Source organism: Calliphora vicina, chromosome 1, assembly GCF_958450345.1.
Source record: "Calliphora vicina chromosome 1, idCalVici1.1, whole genome shotgun sequence".
In the NCBI taxonomy this organism is placed as follows: Eukaryota; Metazoa; Arthropoda; class Insecta; order Diptera; family Calliphoridae; genus Calliphora; species Calliphora vicina.
In genome coordinates this window covers 33,947,903-33,972,827 of record NC_088780.1, presented here as the reverse complement: position 1 = coordinate 33,972,827, position 24,925 = coordinate 33,947,903, and the positions used below count along the sequence as shown (strand labels likewise).

The 24,925-nt window shown below is 34.6% G+C and overlaps 1 protein-coding gene across 1 annotated transcript in view; it reads right to left on the bottom strand.

Annotated features, from left to right (window-relative positions):
• LOC135957424 (PP2C-like domain-containing protein CG9801) overlaps positions 1-24,617 on the bottom strand; it is an 80,054-nt gene extending 55,437 nt beyond the window's left edge. The window contains exon 1 of the mRNA XM_065508167.1: positions 23,954-24,617. The gene's annotated coding sequence lies outside the window, so the exon portion shown is untranslated. The remainder of the gene's footprint in view (positions 1-23,953) is intronic.
• Positions 24,618-24,925: the final 308 nt, after the last annotated feature.

Here is a 24,925-nt window from a genome sequence, read left to right as displayed (position 1 = left end):
ATTTGTACAATATAAATTTACTTAAAGTATTGGACATTGTTAGATGTGACCTTTTCCCATCTTTCTGACAACATATGGATTCCGCGCCAAAAGAACTGTTAATCTTTTGAGGCAAAGAACATATTAAGACAATTTCGGAAACTCTGTTCTGAAGTGAAACGTATATCAGAGTGAGCGATCTGCATCGATCGAAACAAATAGTAGTCGGATGGGCCAAGATCTGGACTATAAGGATGGTGAGCCAAAACTTCCTAACCACTTCTTCCTTAATAGTTTTTAACAGTTATTGCAACATGTGACCGAGGGTTGTTATGATGGAATAATACGGTTCATATCTCGTCGCATATTCTGTGCGTTTTTCGGCCAATGCTCGCTTCAAACAAATCAGTTGCATTCGGTACAGGTTTCCTGTGATAATCTGGTCAGATTTCAGCAGCTCATAATTGATAGTACCCTTTTGCTCTCACCAAATACAGAGAACTATCTAAGCGTCATGGATATTTAGCTTTAGTGTCGATTCGGCTGGTTGGCCGGACTTCACATACAATTTATTACGCTTCGGGTTATTGTAATGGATACATTTTTCATCACAAGTAATGATTCGGTGCAAAAATTATTTTGTTTTGTAGTGTTCAAGCAGCATTTCGGATATGCAAAATCAATTCGTAAGGTACCCAATTTCCCTGCTTTTGGTTGAATACTGCTGCTCGCAAACGATTTGAAATTGCTGTTTGAGTAACTCCCAATAATTTTGCAAGCTCTTGTTGAGTTTTACAACAATCTTCATGGAGTAATGCTTCCAAACCATCTCTCGCACATTGAAACCAATGGAACCAATAGAACAGCTCTTGACACCTATTATCTTTCAACTTTTAAACCTACTGCCACTAGTTTTGAAGTTCAGTGGCGTTCAACTCGTCTACTTGGTTGTAATTTGCATTGTACAACGGCAATTGAATTTTCTAGGTGAAGATTTAGAATGAATACGAGTTATGTATGAACTCAGGAATTTCCATTATTCAGTATGGCTTTCGTATAGGATGCTCGCGGGAGATTTGCTAGCCTTCCTATCGAAAAAATGGTGACGTTCCATACACCGTTTTCATAACTTTCGCAGAGCTTTCTCAGAGATCGCACTATACGAGTTGTTATAGATGGAATCTCATTAAACGAGGTCAAAATCAATTCAGGGCTCCGTCCTTTCTCCAACTCTATTTCTTAACGACCTTCAACATCAAACTTACAACCCTATCTTTTGCAAATGATAGCAACATTTGGCATTCAATTTATTCATTCAATTAGGCAAAACATGAATGACACGTTTAACCCAAATCTCGTGACAATCGCTGAATGGGGTTGTGCGAATAGAGTCGAAAGAAGCATTCATGTACCTTGGATTTCTAAAACTGTGTAGGAAGTACTTCACTCCATCTGATCTCCTTACTATTTCCATTCCCAAAATGGAATACAACTCTCATGTGCGGGCCAGTACTTCGAAGTCTATTTTGGATTTCCTCGACCGCATACAGGAGAGGGCGAAGGTGCTTATCGGTGATAGTAGGATATCCAGTTCTATTGAATCACTGAAGAACCGACGCAATGTGGGCTTCGTTTCACTGTTCTACCGATATTACAATGGTATCTGCTTTACTGAAATTAGGGAACTTGTTCCCGAAACACGTAGTTTTGGACAGTGGATCGCATAACAGTAGTGGACAGTGGATCGCACAACACATTATAGGGAAAATTCGTTATTTAGCCGTACTGTCCGTATGTGGAATAAGATTCCTCCTGTCTTTCCTGTCACTTTCAATATAAGAAAATTTAAATCAAATGTCCACAAACACTACTCCCTCTATCCTCCCTCCCACAACCAATTTTTCTAGTTCCAATACAACGCTTGACATAAGTGTTGTTCCAAAAAAAAATATATTCGAACTACCTTTATATTCTGGGAATCCTTGGTCCAGAAATTGAAAATTGGTTTTGACAGCATCTCATCTCTTAACGAGATGGGAAAGCAGTGTAACATAAAGAATATTGGGATAGAGGGAACTTTACGGCTTCCACTTGATTTGGAATACCTAAATATATAGTTTTTGATACATCCGAATATAGATGGCACTAATCCATTACTTAAGTTGACTTTCTCTTATGATTTTCTCTTTGATAACAGGTCAGTAATCGGAAGGATTAAGCAGCGACTGGAAATCGAAAGCAAAGATTTCTTTCAGTGTTGCGAAAATGAGAACGATGAAAAGATCAATGAATACTTGGTATCCCAATGAATTGCATTGAAAAACATCTTCACGGGATTTACTATCTTCGATAAACTGTGTGACCTATTGAGTATTGAATTTGGGTTGAGGAGATAAGAACGTGGACAAGATCATAGAATACTTCGTATCTCACTTGCATTGAGGAATAAACGAATAAACTTCAAGGGATCTGGGTTTAGGATATAAGAATGTGGAAAAGATTAACGAACACTTCGAATGATCTTCAAGGGATCTGCTATCTTCGATAAACTGTGTGATATATCGAGCATTGACTTGGAGTTTGTTATGAGCTTTATAACGAGTTAGGGTAGGATATACGTTTGGGACTGAACAACTTCTCGGGTTATCTAAATTCATAAATTAGTCTAAATGTATTGGACTCAAATTTGACAACCAGCATTACCTAACTTACGATTAAAATTGTGTATAATCATTGCACATGTTTCAATTAAATGAGATTAAACTATTTTGTGTCTATAATACATACTTCAAATCCACTTTACAACTTTCATTAAAACATCCTGCACACATTAGATTGATTATCTGCAAGTACCTTGTTTCCTTTTTCTTTATTCCATAAATAATTAAATAAAACTTTAATAAATATCTCCCCACAACAATCACAAGTTCATTATAATTACTATATAATACATGTAACAGCTGCTTAAATAAATATTTAACTTTATTCAATGTACGACTATAGCAGTATGAAGAAATGAATTAATTAAAATTTAAGAGCTTTTCATAAGAATATCAAATCATTTCCAGTGTGTTTAGCATACGAAATGTTTACATTCGAGACCCTCTCTCTCTCTAGCCAGAATTGATTTAACTTACAGCGAAGTAAGACTTTGTAGAATTGAAACAAAGGAATGAACGAACGTTACTTTTTTTTGTTCTGTTCATTTCAATTTCCTTAAATTAAATGTTTTACAAACAAACATAAAAATAAGCAAAATAAACAAAGACGAACAGAAAACAAAAGTAAATATGTAAGTATTCAAACATTTGTGGACTTGTAGGGTAAAAAGAATGTATCATAACGTATAAGGTTTTCAACACGACAAACTTAGTAGTCGTTTATAAGAGTTATTCAAACCAAAAGGGGCAGAAATATGGTTAGCTGAAGTCCATATTGGAAAGAGATAGAAGCGTGACAAGCAAGTTAAATTATAGAATGAATAGCTTACTCGTGGTTGGGTTAGAATTTTGAGAAAAGTGTTCATTTCCAGAGATGAATTATTTTCAGGTTTACCATCGTTTTTCCTTGATTCGTGAGATTCAATCATTGGAAACTCAATACTTGAGTGTCGCTTTTTCAGGGTTTGAAATATTTCGAAAGATCATGTTCATAGTCTTTGCAACCGATCTCATAAGATCTTATTTAATGGAGGATATTAACTTCTTTAAATCAATTATTTTGATAGTATTTTTGCTGTTACCTACATGTATGAGTATGTTCAAGCTTCTTCAAAGATTTCGGAAGATCATATTCAAGTCTTTGCAACCGATCCCATAATATTTGATTTCCTAGAAGATATTTACTTCTTCAAATCTATTCTCTTTCAATTTTATAGGAACTTCCTTTTAAAGCACGTGACCAAAACATCACAAACACTCGCTCATCTCCCTCAGCAACAAATTACCTGTGGCTGTTACTGTCATTCTTGCTGCCGAGGGTTTCCACTACCTTTTGTTTTAACCACAAGTTTTGAATTCTTTTCGTCATCAATAGTTGTGGGTGGTGGGTTATCTAGTGGTTGGATGTTAAAATTAGTCACCACCTTCTAACGTATAGATTTCATAGCTGGTTGTTGATGTTTTGTGAATTCTATTCAAATGACTAATCAGACATGTTTTCAAAAAAAAAAAAATATATATGAAAACCGACAACAATTTTAAGTCTCTGGTATGGGAATTACTACAAGAAAATAATGGAATGAAAAACAACATGCTAACATAAAAACAATCAGCCATTTAGTCTGGCGCACAGACAGTATCAATGAACTTTTTTATTATACTTTAATGCTTCAATTAATGTGATGTTGAAGCATTTGTGGGAATATACATTTATATCTTCTTTTGGTTTCTTGTTTAGTTGGGCGTTTAAGAGAGAAATATAAAAAAACATTAGACAATTTTGAAGATAAGAAGAGTTTATTTAAAGAATTCAACTTTAGATAGTGTTCAGATTAATGCATTTAATGAGAAATTATTTTATCAATGTTTCCTGGATATTTGCAGTTATTCCAACTATTTAGATAGAAACTGTAAAAACTTAAGAACTTAAAATTGGAAAAGAAATTGTAAATTAAATTTCTTTAAATTTATGATTTGAAATGACTCTGGCAAATTTCCAATTAATAAAGAAAATCTTCTTAATTAAAATTAACCTGAAGAGTGTTCCATTGTTAATGGAGAAATGCTAGACTCAGAAAACTATGAAATCGAAGAAAGGGAAATAACAAGGAAATAGTCACACTATAATTCATCCTTAAACATGTCTTCTTCGAGAAAGGATGGTTGCGTTCAACACGTGAGCGTTCATGTTCCTGTTTTGCGTGGAGACCTTCAAGAACATGTGAATATGAGACTTATTTTCATAATGAGTATCGGAAACCCAGCACTGTTTATTAGCAACAACTACCTTTATCTGTCTAGAACTATTCATGAATCGTTGGTCAAAGAATTTATAATCTGATTTCCGAAATGTATCCTATATGGAGCTAGTTGTGTTATGTTAGGTTAAACATCTTCTTAGCTGTCTCTCACTATCGGTAGGGTCATCAACAAGAAATGCTGTATCATGTTCTTTATATGCCAACCAGCCCACTATAGGAAATTTCACCTATTTTTGTGGCCATAATTAATTACAGCCTTTGGAAGTCCCCCTTAACATTTTTTAGTTCTTTTGGTTCTTTCAGATTTTAATTAAGTAGAGACAAGCTGCGTTTCATGTTTTATTATCGAAATATTGCTTTTAAACCACACAGCAGGCTGCATATTAAAAGCCTTTAAACACCTAAAAGGCTTATGCAATTTTAGATTCATATTTTATCAAAATATTCGTCACTTCTCCTCTAAATATTTTTTTTAATGTTTTCAATGACTCTCTACGGATTCTTCTTTGAATCATACGATTACACTACCCCAACAAATCATATATATTCACTTCTAAGTGCGAATACCTCATTTCTTGCAGTATATCCGTGTATTGGTTTAGTTTTCAACGAACAAAGAACGCGAAAAGGCCTTGATTAAGCCGATGCTAATGTATGGAGTTCGTAAATGCACCTATTGCGGTACGATCGAAAGGATCCTGCGTCTTTCTGTATTGCTGATCACAGGTCCCATGTGGAGTACTCTATCGCGTACATTGTTTGTTATTAGTTCGGAGGTTGGGCTCAGCACTGGGAGGGGCATGATGGTTTGGAAACGCCGACCATACGACTAATCTGAAATGTGTATTTAACATCTCTCGGAATATTGACTATTGCACACACATAAAATTGCTTGCAGTGTTTTTCTGTGACGACCATGGGCGGGTCTCCACCAATTGAAGACCCGTTCGAAATCTTTGCTACAGAACGACGACAATTAGACAAATCACATATTGCAAAACATCTTCATTAAGTATTCTTTGAATCATAGGACCTGGAGTATCATTCCAAAGATGGCACTTGGTAAAACCACATACTGCGGTACTATCGATCACTAGTGATCAGCAGTACAGGAAGCCATAGGATCGGCTTCCTGTACTGCTGATCACAGGTCCGATGTTGAGTGCTCCATCGCGTGCTTTGTTTGTTATGAGTTTGGAGGTTAGGTTCAGAACTGGGAGGGGCATGAGGGTTTGGAAACACCGACCATGCTACTATTCTGAAATGTGTATCTAACATCCCTGCGAATATTGACTATTGCACATCCATAACATTGCTTGATTAACGTTTTCTGTATCGATAACGGGCGGATCACTTGCAATTGTGAACACGTTCGAAATCTATACAGTTAGTTCATAGTCTATGACTTTAATATTCCCCGTTTTCAGAAGCTGCTCTGTTTCAGGCTGCAGGATGACAGCAGCGTTATCCAGGGTGAGATTTCGACCATCAAGATGGCAGCACACTGGCTGAGGTATATGCGATGAAAATATCTGAATTTATACCGACAGTATATCTGGAATTAAATTTCACGACATCTTGATTGATATATTAATGCCGAATGTCTCTTACGAGAGACATTCTACTTGGAAGTTATAATGGATGCCGGATCATTCTGATGTACCTGGCAATAACATCACGTATGAATTGCCAAAACTTGCTCTCATCTACTTGACGAGGAAATATATTATTTGTTTGGTGTTCCGCTTTTATGATGTAAGTAATCGTGAGTAAGATCAATGTGAACTTTATGGGTCTTCTCAGACCAGATGGACTATAAGCTTAATAACGAAGATATCATGGACCCAATATGACTACAAGTCGGCGTTTAGATAGTGTTAGAGCCTGCTATTAGCTACCGGTTCTGGTAGAAGTTTTAAACGAGTAGCTTACAATTTCCTCTTAATGAGGAATTGTCATAATGAAGAAGATGACGAAACATTGGAGCATCTCATCTGTCATTGCAGTGCTCTATCGGGACTACGACATTGGGACAACGTTTATTCGTGCATCAGGTTGGTTCGATACCAAACTACATACGAACATGCAAATATCCTGATTGAGTACCGGAATATAATCCTTTTGGGTTATGCGGAATTGTCATAATGAAGAAGATGAGGAAACGATGGAGCATCTCATCTGTCATTGCCGTGCTCTATCGGGACTACGACATTGGGAAGACGTAAATATTTGGATGATGAATTCGTTTATTCGAGCATCTGGCTGGTTCGGTACCGAACTACACACGAACATGCAAATATCCTCAATTTATGGCACCAAATGAGTTGGTTGCACTTGCTGCCTTTATATCCTAACCTAAATGCTTTTGGATAGTTATGAACTTAATTCAACGGTCCTTGAACATTTCGGTTCCTTTGAAAAAGTGGGATTTATATAACTATCGAAAAAGGGCATAACCTATATTTGCCTACTCGGTTGAATTTAACAAGGGTCTTACGTTTCCCATAACAAAAATGGTACATTGTAATAATCCAGGTACTTGGTTGATTACATGCACTCTCCCAGGCACTTTTATTCAATCGTTCAAAACAATTAATTTACATTTGTATTCATCATTGAACGACTACTTAAGTTTAAATTCAGAATATCAAATCGTTAAATAGGAAGAACAGGATTTTCATAACCGTCTATTACCAATTCCGCTACAGCTTTGATGTTCAGCTTCAGAAAATACTTTTAGTAGTCACTGTGAAAGGCAGAGAAAGTATTAATACTATCTTCCCTATTCATTAATCACATTCACCTTTATCGAACCGTATTTCCTGAACAAAGAGATTAACGATGTATATTAGGAGCATTCATTAGACCTTACATTATTCAATGCAGCTCTAAATAGGTGACACCTTAGCTATATCTTATAATTTTCCTCCATAATACTATACCATGGAACCAAAATAATTCATTTAGAAATATGTTGTAAAATATCTATCGAATTAATTAATTATTCGATTTTCAAAATCTTTGTTAATGAGATTAACAATGATTATTAGGAACCTTCAACATATCCTATTTTATTAAGTCGATTCTTGGTTATTGCTCCCAAAAGTATTCCTCTAGCAAAACGAAGCGAGGTGAAGGAGCTGGTTAACGAAATGGAGCGCAATGGAGTAATCGAACCATCTTCAAGTTCTTAGAACTCGCCTGTCTTTCGTCAATTATAGAAATCTGAACGACATCACCAAGAAAGACAGATACCCCCTACCAAGAATTGACAACACCCTGGACACATTAGCTGGAACAAAATGGTTCTCCACATTGAACTTGCAATGTGGTTATTGGCAGGTAGAGATTTCGGACAAAGACAAGGACAAAACTGCCTTTAGTGCTAGTGATGGATTATGGCAATTTAATGAAATGCCCTTCGGATTCTGGAATGCTCCGAAGGACTTGTAATTAAGTGGTATCTCCTCTATCTATCCCATATACATACCTTGAAATTTCAAAGCATAACTTTGAAGTTATATACTTTAAAGAGAAGCTTAATTTTGGACTATTTTTTTTGCACCGTAACGACAAAATGTTCAAAGGAATTTATTTCCACATATTCTGAAAAATATCTATCGAACCAATATACAGCTTCTTTCATTTCTTCCAGTTGCCTGTTAATTGTTAAGCTTATGTCTGCAAAAACAATTTTGAAAATCCTTTTAAGGGCTATACCAACATTTTAAGAGTCTGTTGGAGATATGAGCGCTGTGTATTACTTCCTGGTACATTCACTGCTGAATATTTATTGCAGAATTTTGCGTCATCTCCTTCTCGTATGAACAATCTGTTTGTGTATTATGAAGAGTTTCATTGATATAACCCGAAGCTTCCAATTGTTGTGAAATCATTCATTAATATTTTCATTCCATGCCAGATTTCAAAATACCGCATAGATACTGTCTGGTAGACTGCAGGATATTCAAACTCTGAGCTTTGTCTTTCTTTTATTTTCTTTTCTATATAGAGCACGGATTTCATATATTAGATATTTTCTGATATATTGATGGTCCTGTTTTGGATGATAATTCTCCTTCCAATAAACAGACATAATTTCAATTTATTAAAAACAACAATCAACTAAAAGCAATAACCCCTATTCACAAACATGCAATCACACTCAACAAGTTCCATTTGATAACTTTGTTAACTAAATAATGTATCGTATATCGCCCACTTAGGACATTGACTGCAATTGCCCAACAAGGATAACTGCTCATCACAAAGAAAAAGAATATTAACCTCAAAAATTTAAACACTAATAAATAAAGAAAATATGACAAGCAGATCTCTCTATCAATTTGTTATGGCAGACACGGCTCGATACCATTCACAGTAAAATGGGAACTTGCAACAAAAACAACCACAAACCAAAAAACAAGAGAATGTAATATGAGAACTTTAAACTTTGCCGGCACATTAATGCCAAACAAAAAAAAAAGGAAAAACAACACAAAGGACAATAAAACAACATAAACCTAACAAAGGAGTACAACATATTTTCAACAAAACTCTAGAGAGAAAAAGGCACAAATAGAAAGTGGGAGAACTAATGAAATGGGGACGATATGTAATAGATAGATACTCGTAGATATATTTTCATATCCTGTGTAGAAATTTAATCAGACAAATGTATATATGATGGCATTATTGCATGTTTTTTTTATATATTTTCTTGCTTCAAATGTTCACACATAAAATCAATGGTGTGTTGAGTAAATGTTCTGTGTATCGGGCTTTTAAACGACCCACAATAAAACTAATGGTTGTTCTTTATTTTTTTGATTTAAAATAGAAAAAAAATAAAATGAATTTGTCTATTATTTAGATTGAGGGCAACACAATGTTTACACATGCCTTAAAAACCTTGTTAGAGAAAATTTAATAAAAATATTAGTTTACTGCAATAGTTTCGTTAGTTTACTTGTTTTTCGCATTGCTCACACCACTTAAATATGTTGTACATGTTTGAATAATGGAATTAACTACTAGCATTTTACTTAAGATGTTACTTTGAAATTCTAAACCTTTCGTTTCGTTTCTTTTATTTTAACTATCATATCTTTTGGCGTTGATCCAGTTTTTGTTTCTTGTACAGTTGAATTTTTTATTAGATTGTTATGATAAATGTTTGTTTCGTCATATTGTAGTTACATATAAGGGTGTGCTTTCTATTTTATTTTTTAATTTGATTGTTGAGTGTTTTTCAAATGGGGATATTTTTTGAAGACAACTAGACCCTTTTGAAAGTAATTACTTTTTTAATTGGTTTACCTCGGATCGTCTTACAGTTGCAACTTTTTATTTTAATGTTATATTTAGAGAGAATCCATGAACTGATACCCTCAATGGCCCCAGGCTTCTTATGATGCCAGTTATACTGTTTGGAGAGGGATACAATATAAACACCGGGATCATTAAAGCCCCTTCGCGCCTTTAAACTCGGCACAACACTAAAAAGGACTAATCGCAAAGTAAATGCTCAGAGCTCTCGTAGTGTATCTTGCTAAATAGTCAAACTTGGCCAAAGCAAATTGGAAGTATCTATACCCACGATGTCCTGTAAATAGTAACATAAGTACTCTAAGATCGCTCTTTTCACGCGATAGTATCTTCTGGCGTTTACTCCTGAAAAAAACAATAAATAATTTAAACAAATTGAGCGCAGCTAACTTATCCCAGCTCAAATTCAACCTATTATGGTAACCGAGTTCGTTTAGAGAGGTTATGCATTCCAAAACGACACTCGATCTTACCTCATAAGATAATAAGCGCAAAAATCTTTAAACCCACAAATCTCCTCCTCAAACAACACAACTGAGAATTCCCTAAATCCCCGACTCTAAAATTAACGAGCATGTTTCCATCATATATCACCACTAACCTGTTTGGAACTGTTGGTAAACCAAACTTGATCTACAGTATTATGCTCCCAAGTCTGATATATGGTTTTCAAAATTCCTGTTTATCACCAGAGACAGTAACATATGGTCCCATAACCTAACATAATGGACGTTTTCAAAAATCTCACGATCTCAACTAACCAATCAGCTTCTTATTTTTTCAATATTTGCAGGATGACTCAGATGAGGCTATGGACTTTATCATTCAGAGTCCTCTCAGTCACCCGTTTCACCTTAGTCCAATATGTAAGTATCGGTCAGTTTACACTAATAAAACGACCATAGATCATTTTTGGTTTCAACACAATGACAAAAATTTCCCAAACGACCCAGCTGTTGGTGTGGACAAATGGCCATTCAGATTCAAGTAAGAGTGGTTCCAATGCATTTCACATCATTTGTAAACTCAATGGATGAGCCATTCGAGTCGGCGCAATTAGTTTCAGAATCATACGTATGATAAATAGACAAGCATAGTTTTGGTTGGGTTGATAGTCTGCCCCCTATCCCTCACATATTAAGAAAATATTATTTTTTCCTTTAAATAAGAATATTAAGGTTTAAAAACTATCATGAATCGACATCCTAAGGGACGGCATGTTTACAAATCAGCTAGAGTCTGTTAAATTACATTAAACAGGAAGTTGGTAGACTTGGATCCGTTACCATCAATACCATTTTTGTACTAGGAAAATACAGTCAAGAGATCCAGGATAAACGCATAACAGTCCCAATAGATACGTGAGATCAATCAACAAAAGTCACCATCTTGAAGCTGACTCTCCGACTGCTCATCTATCATTTAATCTCCTAAAGGGCACATCGATCAAGCCAATTGCACAATTAAACAAGTGGAAGATTTTTTAATCCCAAGACCACATAACCTTTGTGGTTATATAGGTTATCCATCATGTTTAGACAATGAGAGTGGTACAACGATCATTCGGTCGAACTCTGCACATGAAAGTGAAGCTTTTTGGTTAGTAATTTCATAATTCAATTGTCGAGACACCAGTAAAATGCCTTGACATCTCGTTTAGAGATAAACCGCATTCTAGGATAAGATTGCATTATCTGTAAGAGACTGATTATCTGTAGAACCCAAATATGCTCCTCGTACACATTCAGCCAGTTTGGAGTCCAATGACTCAATATAGGCAATTTAATTCCACCTTCCACTTCCTCTATCATTGAGAATCTCGATAGGATTCATTCGTAATTGTTCCATTCCAGCAGATTTATTCAATTGACACATTAGAGCACATATCGAAGAAAAGTTGGGGTGTGTAGTAGTCAATTTTCAGTTAAGTATGGCTGGCTACATGATCATTGCCGTCCATATTATCTGCTTACAATCATAGCTGTACAACGATCACTCAATTGGTAGACCTCTGCATACGAAACCAAAGTTTCTTGTCCAGTGACTACACAATACAATTGTCAGCAAAAGTTCGTCTCATTTAGATGAACTCCTTTTCAGGACAAGATTAAATGTTGTATAGACTAGATTGTCTCGACTATCGGTGAAAATCCGAATATTCTTAGATCATTTTAGAACTTAAATCTCAGCCAGACTAACACAGTACTGGTCCGATAGTCCGATAAAGGCAATATATAAGCATTCTTCCATTACCTCCTTTGACCTTAAGCTATCAGTGAAGAACTCGAAAGGATTCACTCGGAGTGATGTTCCCTTTCAACTTGTCCATTCATCGACACAATACAACTCTCAGCGAATAATGGTTGGAGTGTACAGTAGTTAATGAAGTATAATACGTGTTTGGTTCGTGGAAGATTTACCAGAGCTATTGGTCGACTACAGTCTTATACCGGCCACATGGCACTTGCCATCACATATACATATAGTCCAAATTATGTTAGCAAAATCGCAGAGATTTCCCCGGACTTCATTGGTGGATTTTTTCACATGAAAGCGAAACTTATTGCTTAATGACTCAACAACGCAATTACCGGAACAGTCGAATAATATATCGTCAGAGATGACCCGCATCCAGAATAAGATTGAATGCCGTATAAAAGCTCATGAGAGATTTCAAGAATGCTTGACTATCGGTGTTAATCCGAATATCTATTTCAAGGCTTAACTCGTTGCCTGAAGAACACTGCACTGGTACGATAGTCTGTAAGAAACACGCATCTTAGCTCGTGCATTATAAAAGATGCCTTCCATCGACCTTATATGTTGTTCCCTTCCAGTAGGTCCATTCAATCGAAGAAAGGTTGGGGGTATGGACACCATATGATAAATGTCCAGCCAGTTTATCTTGACATAAAGATCATTAGGTATACTGGTATGGAGTAATCTAGAAACTCAGCTTAATACACCAAATAATATTGGGTGAACGACTTAAAAATTCGGTATTCGAAGCGTAGAAGATCGAATGTGAAACCCCGCCAACCAGCCGAATCGACAACAAAGCCATATATCCATGGCGCTAAGGTAATGCTCTGTATTTGGTGGGACCAAATGGGTCCTATCTATTACGAACTGCTGAAAACTCTTCACAGTTGTATTTTCCTATTATTTTTCTAAGTGTATCCCAATGTAATTTGTATATGTTAATGTGCATAGAGGATACAAAGAACGAAAAATGTTTTATTTTTTATATAACAAATAGGTATTCCTGCAATTCAATTTAGTCATGCCATTCATCCACAAGAATAAAATATCATATAAATGCATTTTTTCTGTTATAAAAATAATAATAAAGACTTTATTAAAAAAAAAAAAAAATAAATGACACCATACTGACGCCAGCGGTAGCGCCAAATATCTACGAGTAGAAATGTAGGAATACTGATGCAGACATAAACTGCTCGTTTACTCACCCTTACTCCCCCGCCCACTCACTTTTACTCAGTCAGCCAGTTACTCTGCCTCTGTCTGCTGAGTGTAGTCTGCCTTTATGTCTGTCACTTAGTCAGTGAGTCAGTCAGTTACTCCCCAATAAACACGGCCACTAAGAGTTTAGTATTGTTGGGGTTTTTCTTTGCAACTGAATTGAACTGAACTAAATGAAACGAAGCCAAACCAACCACCATTAAAAATTCTTTACTTTTTGTAAATGTTTTAATGCCTGACATGCGTTTCTTTTCACATGGTTTGGGTTGAGGCTGTTGTTGCTGCTGCTGTTGTTGCCGTCTTTTTTGTTGTTTTTGTTTTGTAACTCTTGTTGTTGGCATAGAATAACTAACAACATAATTCAAGGATAATGCAAAACAATGTTTACAATTTCTATGTTGAATAAACAAGTAGGAAAAGAACACACAACACAGCTAGCAAATACAAACAAACTACAAAAAATCAATAAATAAAAAGTGAATTGCAATAAAACAATGTTGAAACTTTCTAGGAACACATAAACCGGAAAAGGAAATTGAAATAAAAATCGAATTTGTTAAAATATTTATAGTTAAAGGAAGTTACTTAGTTTGATAAATTTTAAATGAAAGAGTATATATAGAAAATTTTGCGGAATTTATCGAATTTTTTTGTAATTTTAAGAAAATAAACCAATTATATTAAATACTTTAGTAAAATGGGTTGTCCATTACTAGGCCCCAACACTAGTCAAACAATACTTCGAAGAATGTATGTCATGCTTCTGGGTTGAAAAGGACTTAAAATTGTAGAATGATATCTTCCGCATGTAAAATTTAATCCGGGCTCTGAATTACACATCTCTTAAATGAATGTATTGCTCAATTTTCCTGTACTAGAGGACGAAAATGTATCATCTCTATTTAACACCAGATGGGTACATGGACACAGGGATACTGAAGGCAGTTATATTGCTGATAACTTGGCGAGGATAGGATCCTTGATGTCGGTAGCTGTAATAGACTTCCTATGTTGCATTTCGCTGTCAACTTGTAAACAACCGATAAATAATGCATACTATGAACTTGCACAAACCTGTGCGATTACGACAATGATAAGGCCAGCGTTGGACTGTAAAAGCACGTCGTATCTACACGGTCTACAACGAATACGATTCAGCATCATCACCGGGGATTGTACTTTCGGTACCCATGCTGCAAGACTTGGTCTGCCTCACCATCACTTCTGTAGGAGTTGCCAAAATGAAAAGGAGGAAGAGACCATCAGAAACTTCTTCTGCAACCAGACTTTAAGGGGATCGATGTAAACGCACGTCGTATCTACTCGGTATACCACGAATACGACTCAGCAGTATGGTGGCGATGATCACCGGGGATTGTACTTTCTGTACCCACGCTGCAAAACTTGTGCCACCTCACCACGACTTCTGCAGGAGTTGCCAAAATTAAGAGGAGGAAGAGACCATCAGACATTTCTTCTGCAACCAGGCTTTTAGGGGAACGATCCTTTAGCAACCTCTCCGAATTATCTGGGAGACAATTAAAGTGTATAGATGCCCTTATTAGGAAAAGAAGCTGGTTAATTAGACCGGACATGCAAATAAAACCTCATAGTGACCACGTATCTGTCGCATGATGGTCTGCGCTCTCTGAATTTCTTCTCTACTCTAGTTCCTCTATCATCTATCTAAAAATCCCTACTCTCTATATATTTCTCTCAACTTATTGCATTGCCTCTTCTTTTTACTTCTCTCTCTTATCTTCTTTATATTTCTCTTCCTCAGGCAACATAAGGAACAATCAAGGGACCCAAGAAGGCTTTACATAACACGAAAGGCTTTGGACGGCCTGAAATGAAAAGACTAGATATAAACCTTCTCAAATACAATGATCTACCGTTTCCACAATAATTGGATGTTCGCTCTGGAACGACCCGAGTCTTACTGAGCCAAATATTGTCAATTCAGCAACAGCTGTATCAACCGGAAGTTTTTTTCCCAGAACTGTTACAACAACAATGATCTACAGAATACACGAGAAATAAACGTAGACACTGGAGAAACACCAACAATAACTTATGTCCCACATTTGTTCAAATTAGGAAAACAACTAATTTGGGGGTTACGAAAGAATGGGAGCTTTAACAGCCAAATATGGTTTTTGATTAAGTATTGTCTGGTCAAAATTTTAACAGATAACAGTATCAGATATCAGTATCTTCAACTCTTTCAATCAAACCAAATATTTTTCGAGACTATAAAATTCATTTATACAATAAAATATATCAGAATATATTTCACTGTTTCGTCCTTTGTCAGTGTACTCATAAAATTAGTCTATTATAAAACAAATTTTACAAGAATATGACATTAAAGGAATTCTGCTAGTAGACTGCAATAAAGGAGAATCTATGCCTCACAAACCAAACGTTCTTTTGGACATCCGTTGACATCACCACAACAGCACCAGACTTCTTATGAAGTAAATTGTCCAATTTGGTGAGAGATCAAAAACTCTTACTAGCCAAGTCGCTTTCCAAGACTCTAACATAGCGCAATCATGCTCAGAGTCCTCATCGTGCACTCTTGTGAATCAATGGAAACTTCATAGATTTACGCTTGGGCATAGCAAAGGTATATTCGTCTGATTGAACCCAGATACTTGCAAGTGAATTCCGATTTTAATTGCAGAATATCTAGGAGAGGTTCTGAAAAAGGTCTCTATCCCTCCATTGTTGGCCAAACATTTTGCTTGTTTGTTCCCAGCATGACCAGGTACCCATCACAAGATATATCCCATCGAAAATTGGTGCCAAAAACATCGGCATCTGTGTCACCTGTTTGAAGCTTTCGGCGAACTAAAGCTGCTCAACATTTTCATATCACTAAACTTGATCTGGGATTGAATCGTCATGATTGCGTTCCATCAATTTTCTAACACATGAATGTCAAAAGAGACCAAGAGACCATTTGCTATGACTGATCGGGCATCGGCTTCAATGAGGTGATACAAGACCGTCTTGATCGCTCCAATATCCTTACACATGAAAGACTAGAAAAGTCAAATCAAGATTATTTGTCAAGGGGGTTTAACACCACCATATAAGGTTGGTTATCATTATGGTGTTTCGGAAACACTATTAGAATATGAAAATTTTTGCGATTAAGTTTAAGGATGTGGAAATAACCTGAAATGAACTTAATGTCCATTTCAAGTGAACAGTTTTGAATATCTAGGCAGCATTATAAGTACAAATGGTGGTACAATACTTGACGTAGAAAGGGAAATAGTTCAAAAATTGCAGACATTCATAAATAAGAATATGGTGACCTCAAAGAATAACTTTCGACAATATGCTATTAAGGACCAACCAAAGAAAGGTTGAAAATGAAATAAGGAAGCGTAAATATATGTAGTTGGCTGCATCACACTCCCACATGCGGCACTTGAGTGGAAACCTCAGGGATTTCGAAGCGTTGGTCGACCAAAAGCATCATGAAGAAATACTGTAGCTAAAGAGACTAGAAAATCCTACAACCAGTTACGATACATAGCAAGAGATAGAGAAGAGTGGAAGAAATTCGTAGAAAACATTTGTAAATAGACTATGTTCAAATTAAAATTGTTAATGAATTGTAATTATGAGCATGCCAATCATGTTGATATTTCGGGAGTCTAATATCAGTTTCTTATTGCACTCAACTTGACAATATGTAATACAGGGTACTTGGATTTAAGACATGAACTCAATTTCTTTATTTTTGGAGTTTTACTAAAAACCTTTCTGAGTTGCATTTCTGTTTCTTATCTCCATGCTTAAAACGACTATGGACAATGTTTTCTAAATTAACTATAACGTCAAGAATAATAGAAAGTTGTATGCTCCCGAGATGCTCCAGCAGTTCGACATCAGAATCAGCTGGCTTTCGGAAGCACAGAGACATAGAGAAAGTTTCAGGGCCTAACAGATACTGGCTTATAGCCACCAATAAATTTGGAATATGTTGGTATTTTTAGAGCTTCCTACTATCCATCCCAACTTTGTCGAATATCCTGGCTATCGTTAATTTATATCTTAATGATTAGTCAGCATGAATAACGTTTGGGAGTCCAATAAAGCGACTTATTTATAAACTTTTGGGGTGAAGATGAGGACGACAATATATAATTTCATTGCCACCACTCCATCTAATAGGGATATATATCTGGTCGATTTCGATCACCACTTCAAAATAACTTTTCGAATTTAAAATGACCTCTTGAATTTTTTGCTGAGTTGACAGCGCATGGCCGAGTGAACTCGGGTCATTCCGGTGTGTAGAACCGGCTTTCGTGGGAATGTTTATAGTTACGTCTCGTGTTATACATTTTCTTATGAATCTCACTGTAAATTTGTTTGTGACTCTTCAACATTTTAAAGAAAGAAAGCCCCCAAATTTGTTAATATTCATTAAATCATCAATCATTGATAAAAAAATAGGTCATTAAATAAAACAAGTAATAAAGTATGGTCGGACCATATAATACCCTACACTAAGTAAAACAGCAAAAACATTTTTCTTTTAAAATTTCAATAATTTATACTTTTGAGTGATTTTTGGAAGTGGGCCTTATATGACCAATTATGGACCGATCACCATGAAATTAGGTCGTGTGATTTATGTCTATATGAAAGTTAATTATGTTGAATTTTGTGTGTATACCAACATTTTTAAGAGATGATTTTCGGGAGCTATGATATATGGGAGCTATGAGTAATTATGGACCGATCGTAACTTGCTTACATGAGTTTTGTATATATAAAACTTATTTGGAGCGGAATTTGTGGAGATACATATATAAATTAAACATTTATGACCGATAAAGTCCAATTTCGGAAGGACATTTGTATGGGGGCTAGGTGAAATAATGGACCGATTTCAGCCAGTTTCAATAGGCTTGGTCCTTGGACCGAAAAAATAATATGTACCAAACTTTATCGAAATGTCTTCAAAATTGCGACCTGTACTCTGCGCACAGTTTACATGGACAGCCAGCCAGCCGACCAACCAGCCAGACGGACGGACGGACATCGTTTAATCGAATCAGAAAGTGATTCTAAGTCGATCGGTATACTTTAAGGTGGGTGTTAGACTATCGTGGTGTAGGGTACAAATATCTTTCTAAAATCTCTAATGACTCGTTACGAAGTTCTGGGAAGTAATATTTGTTTTACAAAAACCCTCAAAACATAATTAAATCGTTTTGTTTATAAATAACTTTTGTTTAAAATGAATCACTTTATTTTAATCTCAAAACCAACTTATCATAAGTCATATTTAATGCTAATGAGTCTTAAAACTTATTTTGTTAAAACAACACATTCATAATTTGTTTGAAAACGAGTTTGTAAAGATTTTTATTATTTTTTTTTCTTTCTTTTTTAACGCTACTCTCTGCCCACAGCATTAAAACCCTGAAATGTTTTTGGGTGAACAGGTGATTTTTGGACAAAAACTAAAGACGTAGTTGTTATTATTAAATTATGATTGTTTCAGGTGTACGTGTAAGGTGAATATAAATATTTCTTATTCTTACAGTGCATGTGGCATGAGTATGCTAACTTATAATTAAAGTGTCAAAACTAACAACATTTTACAAATGAATGCCAAAAGCTATGATTAGTTTTTAACGATTTTTGTGTTTGATAAATTTACAAACTTCAATTTGAATGTAAGTATAAGGTTCTTTATAAGTTAATTTGTTAAATTGTAATTTGAAATATAGAAACAAAGAGTATTATTCAAAGAGAGAAGGAAACCAATCTATGAGGCTTGATCAAGCATTTCCTTTCGACTTCCAAAGTACATGATCAGCGCTTTATTGTGTATTTCATCAAATCTGTACTTGACTTAATCTATAACTATCTTATGGATCTATATAAACTACAAAAATATACTCCAAGAGAGAGAAATACACCATTTTATCAGCTTGAGTCCATTGGCGAGAGAATTCGGATTTGAATCGCAGAATGCCAAGGAAAGATTCCGATTCTATGACCTGGTATCCAGCACAATATCAAACCATTATGCGCATCCAGTTCGTTCTGACTTAAGGCTGTAACAGCTTCCTGCTTTAATTCTAACCTAAATTACTAGTTTCTTATTAAATATTACTATTTTTCCTCTTAATTGTTATTTACAATTTTTGCTGTTGCAAAAAAAAAAAAACGTTAATAAACTTTCCATGAAATTGACCATAAACTAATAAAACAAAACCTTATATTAAAAACCGGAAAGAAAACATCTGCATGCTTATTCTGGGTCTGGCAAATAAGGGCAAAACAACACTTGCCATAATACGTAACGTAATAATATTGAAATAAACAGCTACAACAATAATAACCATCCGTGATGGTCAAGTCAAAGGCCGCAAAAGCTCAGTATGTACTCGTGCAACAAAAACAAATGAAGATACAAAGATGCGAAATGCAGCAACAACAAATAACAACACTTGAAACAATTTGTTGGCGAAAGAGAGAGAAATTTTCAAAACAACATGTAGAAATAAATCATATTTTTGTAGATCATGACGAATTTAATGAACACTTTATTGTAATATGGGTTTTCTTCGTAATGCTGCTCTGGGTGGAGGAAGAACTCACGCGTCATTACCATTATCACCAAAGCTTATGGTGAATACGTTCCATCTGTTTCAACGTGCGAGAGATGGTTTGTTCGATTCAGATGTAGAGATTTAGATGCGGAAGACAAAGATCTACCAGGCCAGCCTAAAACGTTTGAAGACCAAAAATTGGAGGCATTACTCCATGAAGATTGTTGTCAAGCTCAACAAGAGCTTTCAAAATTATTGGGAGCTACTCAAGCAGTAATTTCAAAACGTTTTCCAGCAGCAGAATTAATCAAAAAGCACGGAAATTGGATACCATACGAATTGAAGCCGAGAGACTTTGAAAGACTATTTTGCATTTCCGAAATGCTGCTTGAACGCTATAAAAGAAAATTATTTTTGCAACGAATCATTACGATAACATAAAGCGTAAGTGATCGTATGTGAAGTCAGGCCAAGCTGCCGAATCGACACCAAAGCCAAATATCTATGGCGTTAAGGTAATACGCTGTATTTGGTGGGAGCAAAACGGTCCTATAGTTTATAAGCTGCTGAAATCTGGCCAGACCATCAGAGGGAACCTATACCCAACGCAACTGATTCGTTTGAAGCCAGCATTTGCTGAAAACGCCCAAAATATACGGCCAGACAGGTATTTGAACATGTCATAATATTCCATTATAACATGTTCAAATACCTATTATAAAGTATTTAGAATGAAGTGGTTGGTAAATTTTGCCTCACCAGCCTTATATACCAGAACTTTCCCCGTCCGACTACTATTTGTTTCGATCAATACAGATCGCTCTATCTGGGATACGCTTCACTTTGGCACAGAGTTTTTGACTTGATTCGTTCATGAACTCAAAAGATGAGCAGTTCATTTGGCTGGGAATCCATCTGTTTCCAGAATGATGGGAAAAGGTCATAGCTAACAATGGCCAATGCTTTCAATAAAATTATATTGTACAAATGTTTAAAAATTAAAGATAAAAAGTTTAAAAACTTCCACATTTTTAACTGTTACACCTAATATTTTGATGTTTGTTTTTGGTGTATTTTGGGATTAAATTTCTTGTTTCTTGGATGTTGTAGAAACAAAAAACAAAGTTACTTTTAATTTTATCGAACCATTGGAAATTATTGCAATTTTGGTGATAAATATATTTGGTCAATTCACAATATCTCCTATCATGTCATAGTGTCACAATGTCCTAATATTTCACGAATCGGCGGCTTGGCTTAACCGACTCTTAGGAGTTCTGCGCAGATCTCTGTTGGTTGGTTATGATAACACAATAAACATAGCATACAGAGTAGAATTATTTTAGGATACTTTTGCTTGTAAGGCAAACCATTGTGAAATATTAGGACATTATGACATTATAGGAGAACTTGTGAATTGACCAATTGTATTACAAATACCAATTTTTTTTATAATTTTGTTCATTCAAAATACGTTATTCTTTATTCTTAAAAACACACTGGTAATGTACAAAACAGTTGATGTTAACTCTAATATCACCTATGATAAACTGACTACTGACTGCAACCGCTGCCACAATTTATATACAGCGCCATCTTCCTTCCAGTAGCTTCATGAATGATCTTAACGGACAAAACTAGAATGTTCGAATACTAGAGCATTTATCAGATTCAATGTTAATGTTAGCATCTTAAACATTTAGAGCTAGTTTCTGGGATAAAGATAATCTACATTATTCGTTTAAACCTAAATTAAACTAAAAATTGTGTTTCTTACTTATTGTTTATATGCTATATAATCTAGGTTTAACTCGGCATCATTGGTTAGTTAAACTCTGTTCATATTTGCGAAAAATCATGGTTTTTTCATGCGAAAAATTTTATATGCAGTTTGACAGCTCGCTGTTGCGTTTAATTTCGTGCGAAAGAAGTGCTACGTATGTTATTTCGTGTGGAAAAATAAGGTTATATATTTCATTCCAAATATTTTACATGTAGTTTGACAGCATTTCTCACGAAATTTTGAACAGAGTACCTAGCTTAAGTATAAAATACTAAAGCACAAAAAGATGAAAAATAAAATAAACAATTTAGCACAGCAGCTCTTTGTTTTGATTTGCTTTATTAACATCAAATATAATTTTTAATATACATTTTATATACTTTAATGTCACTTTTTCTTTTACAAAGTTAAAATTTACAAAAAAAGTCATGTACGCGGTTTCTTTTTCTTATACAATTTAAAGTATTGCCATATTTATATGAAAAATTTTGAGGAATAAACATGAGATTTGTGATTGTGATGTCTGAAAAGTATGGCAATGCTAACAAAATTAATTCACTAGTGAAAAACACAATCATTGGTTAAATTCCGGCAAAATATGTATGTTTCTGGTTTAATATAACAGCGTGTTAAGTTACGTTTAACTGACAAGTAAGAAACTATCTCTTAGTGTTACCATACCTACAAACAATGCTAATAAATGTGTGCTTGCTATCAACATTGTTGATAAGTAGAAGCTTCTACTGATGGACATGTTTATAAACATGATGAATGTTGCAGGTAGTCTTTACAGACCGTTAAATTCAAATCGATAGCACAATTTCGTAACAATATTGTTATTGGTCGAACAATATTGTTATTCGTTGGATGTAGGGCATTATATCTGTCTTGACCGACTATATTTATACCCTATACCACCATTATATGTTTGTGCAGATGTTTGCAACGCCCAAAAATATTAGTCTAACACCCACTTTAAAGTATACCGATCGACTTAGAATAATTTTCTGAGTCGATTAAACGATGTCCGTTCGTCTGGCTGGCTTGCTGGCTGTCCATGTAAACCTTGTGCACAAATTACAGGTCGCAATTTTGAACATATTTCTTACTTGTTTTATTTTAAATTCGAAAAATTTGCGAAATATGCATTTAGAACTAAAAAATATAGCAAAATATGCATTATAAAATATTCCCTAACTAAACGATGCCAATTTATCGTTAAGTTAGGGTAAAATTTTGCATTTCTGCATAATGCAACATTCAAAGTGTTACCAACTGTATAAAGAAATGTTTATTATCCCCATTTTTTGTATAGTTGAGACTATAATCAAAACAAAACTGAATGAAACTGAGTAAAAAAACAAAAAAAAATATATACAAGTGAAAAGAATTATGTATTAAATTTTAAAGAAGCAAATACACAAACGTGAACACACAACACTACAACAACAACATTAAACGAAAGAGAAATGCTAATAAACCCCCTCAAAAAAGAAAACAGCAACAACAACAATAAAAAACCGACAAAAACATGTGTACGTGCTTTGTTTTTGTATGAAACTTGGAGCATAGAACATAACGTCATGTGCTCATGGTGTTGTTGTAGTTGTTGTTGTCTTTAACATTTCAACATAAAAATCAATATTTGTTTGTGTAGTTGTTGTTGTTGTTCGTCTCATGTTCAAGTAATGAGTAAAAAAAGTACGGTAGTATTGTTAAGTGAGTAAGAATAACCCCCAAATGTGAGAATCCATCAAAACAACAACAATAATAATAATAATAAATTAACAATAATTGAAGGAAAAATACTACAACTACAAACTATAGAGCTATGCATACACAATTCATAAACAATTCAATTCTTACCTTTTCCGCCCCTAGTAGAGGAATTATTCGATTCGTTACGTCTAGCTTGCTGTCTATTGTTTTTCTTGAAGTTTAAGTTGAGTGTTAATTATTATTTATATTTTGTTTCTTGATTTATTTCACTTTGTTGTTATTTTGCAATTTATTTACATTTATCTAGTAGTACCTAGTATATAGTACTTTTTATGTTAATAATAATTGTTTTTTTTTTAATCGTGCGTGTTTATGCAGCAACTTGTTTGTTTTGTTTTTCTTTGTTATTATATTTTTCTTATTGTTTTGTTTGTTATGTTAATATTTTTTGTAAACATTAATAAATTTTTGTAAGATACTTTTAAACTGGTTTTTGCATCCAGTCATAACAATATAATGTGCACTTGTATATTTTATTATTCACATCGTCGTACATTTGCTTTGTTTAATTTTTTTTTTGCTTATATTTATTTCATTTAAGTATTTCCTTTCTTTTTTCTATTTATTTATAACACCTACTTGCCTGTTTTTTTATTTATTTAAATATTTTAATTAAGAATTTCTTCTTTTAAACCACATTTCTATGCTCACTTCGATAGAAAGAAAATTTCTCTTAAAACACTTTGCACTCAAATACCGTTAATTTTGTCAACACATCCGTCTGGTTGGACAAACTCTTGTTATCTGTTTGCTAAACATATGAGTTTGTTTGTATATAAATTTACTTTTCCATCAGGGTTGCAATTTTATGTAGTAACGTACAGTGCTGCTTAATTGTATGGAGGCATACTATTCGGTTGTACATCTTTTAAGTTGGAATTTTGTAGAAAATAAAATTAAAATTATTATTGGGTATTAACCCTTTTGGTACGGATGGTAGTGTGGAGTGTTCGGATTTACACCAACTTCGTCAATAAAGAAGAAAAATAACGAACAGAAAGTACGAATACTTACAATTTGCTAATTAAGCTAATTAAGTGTATTTGGTGAACACTAAAA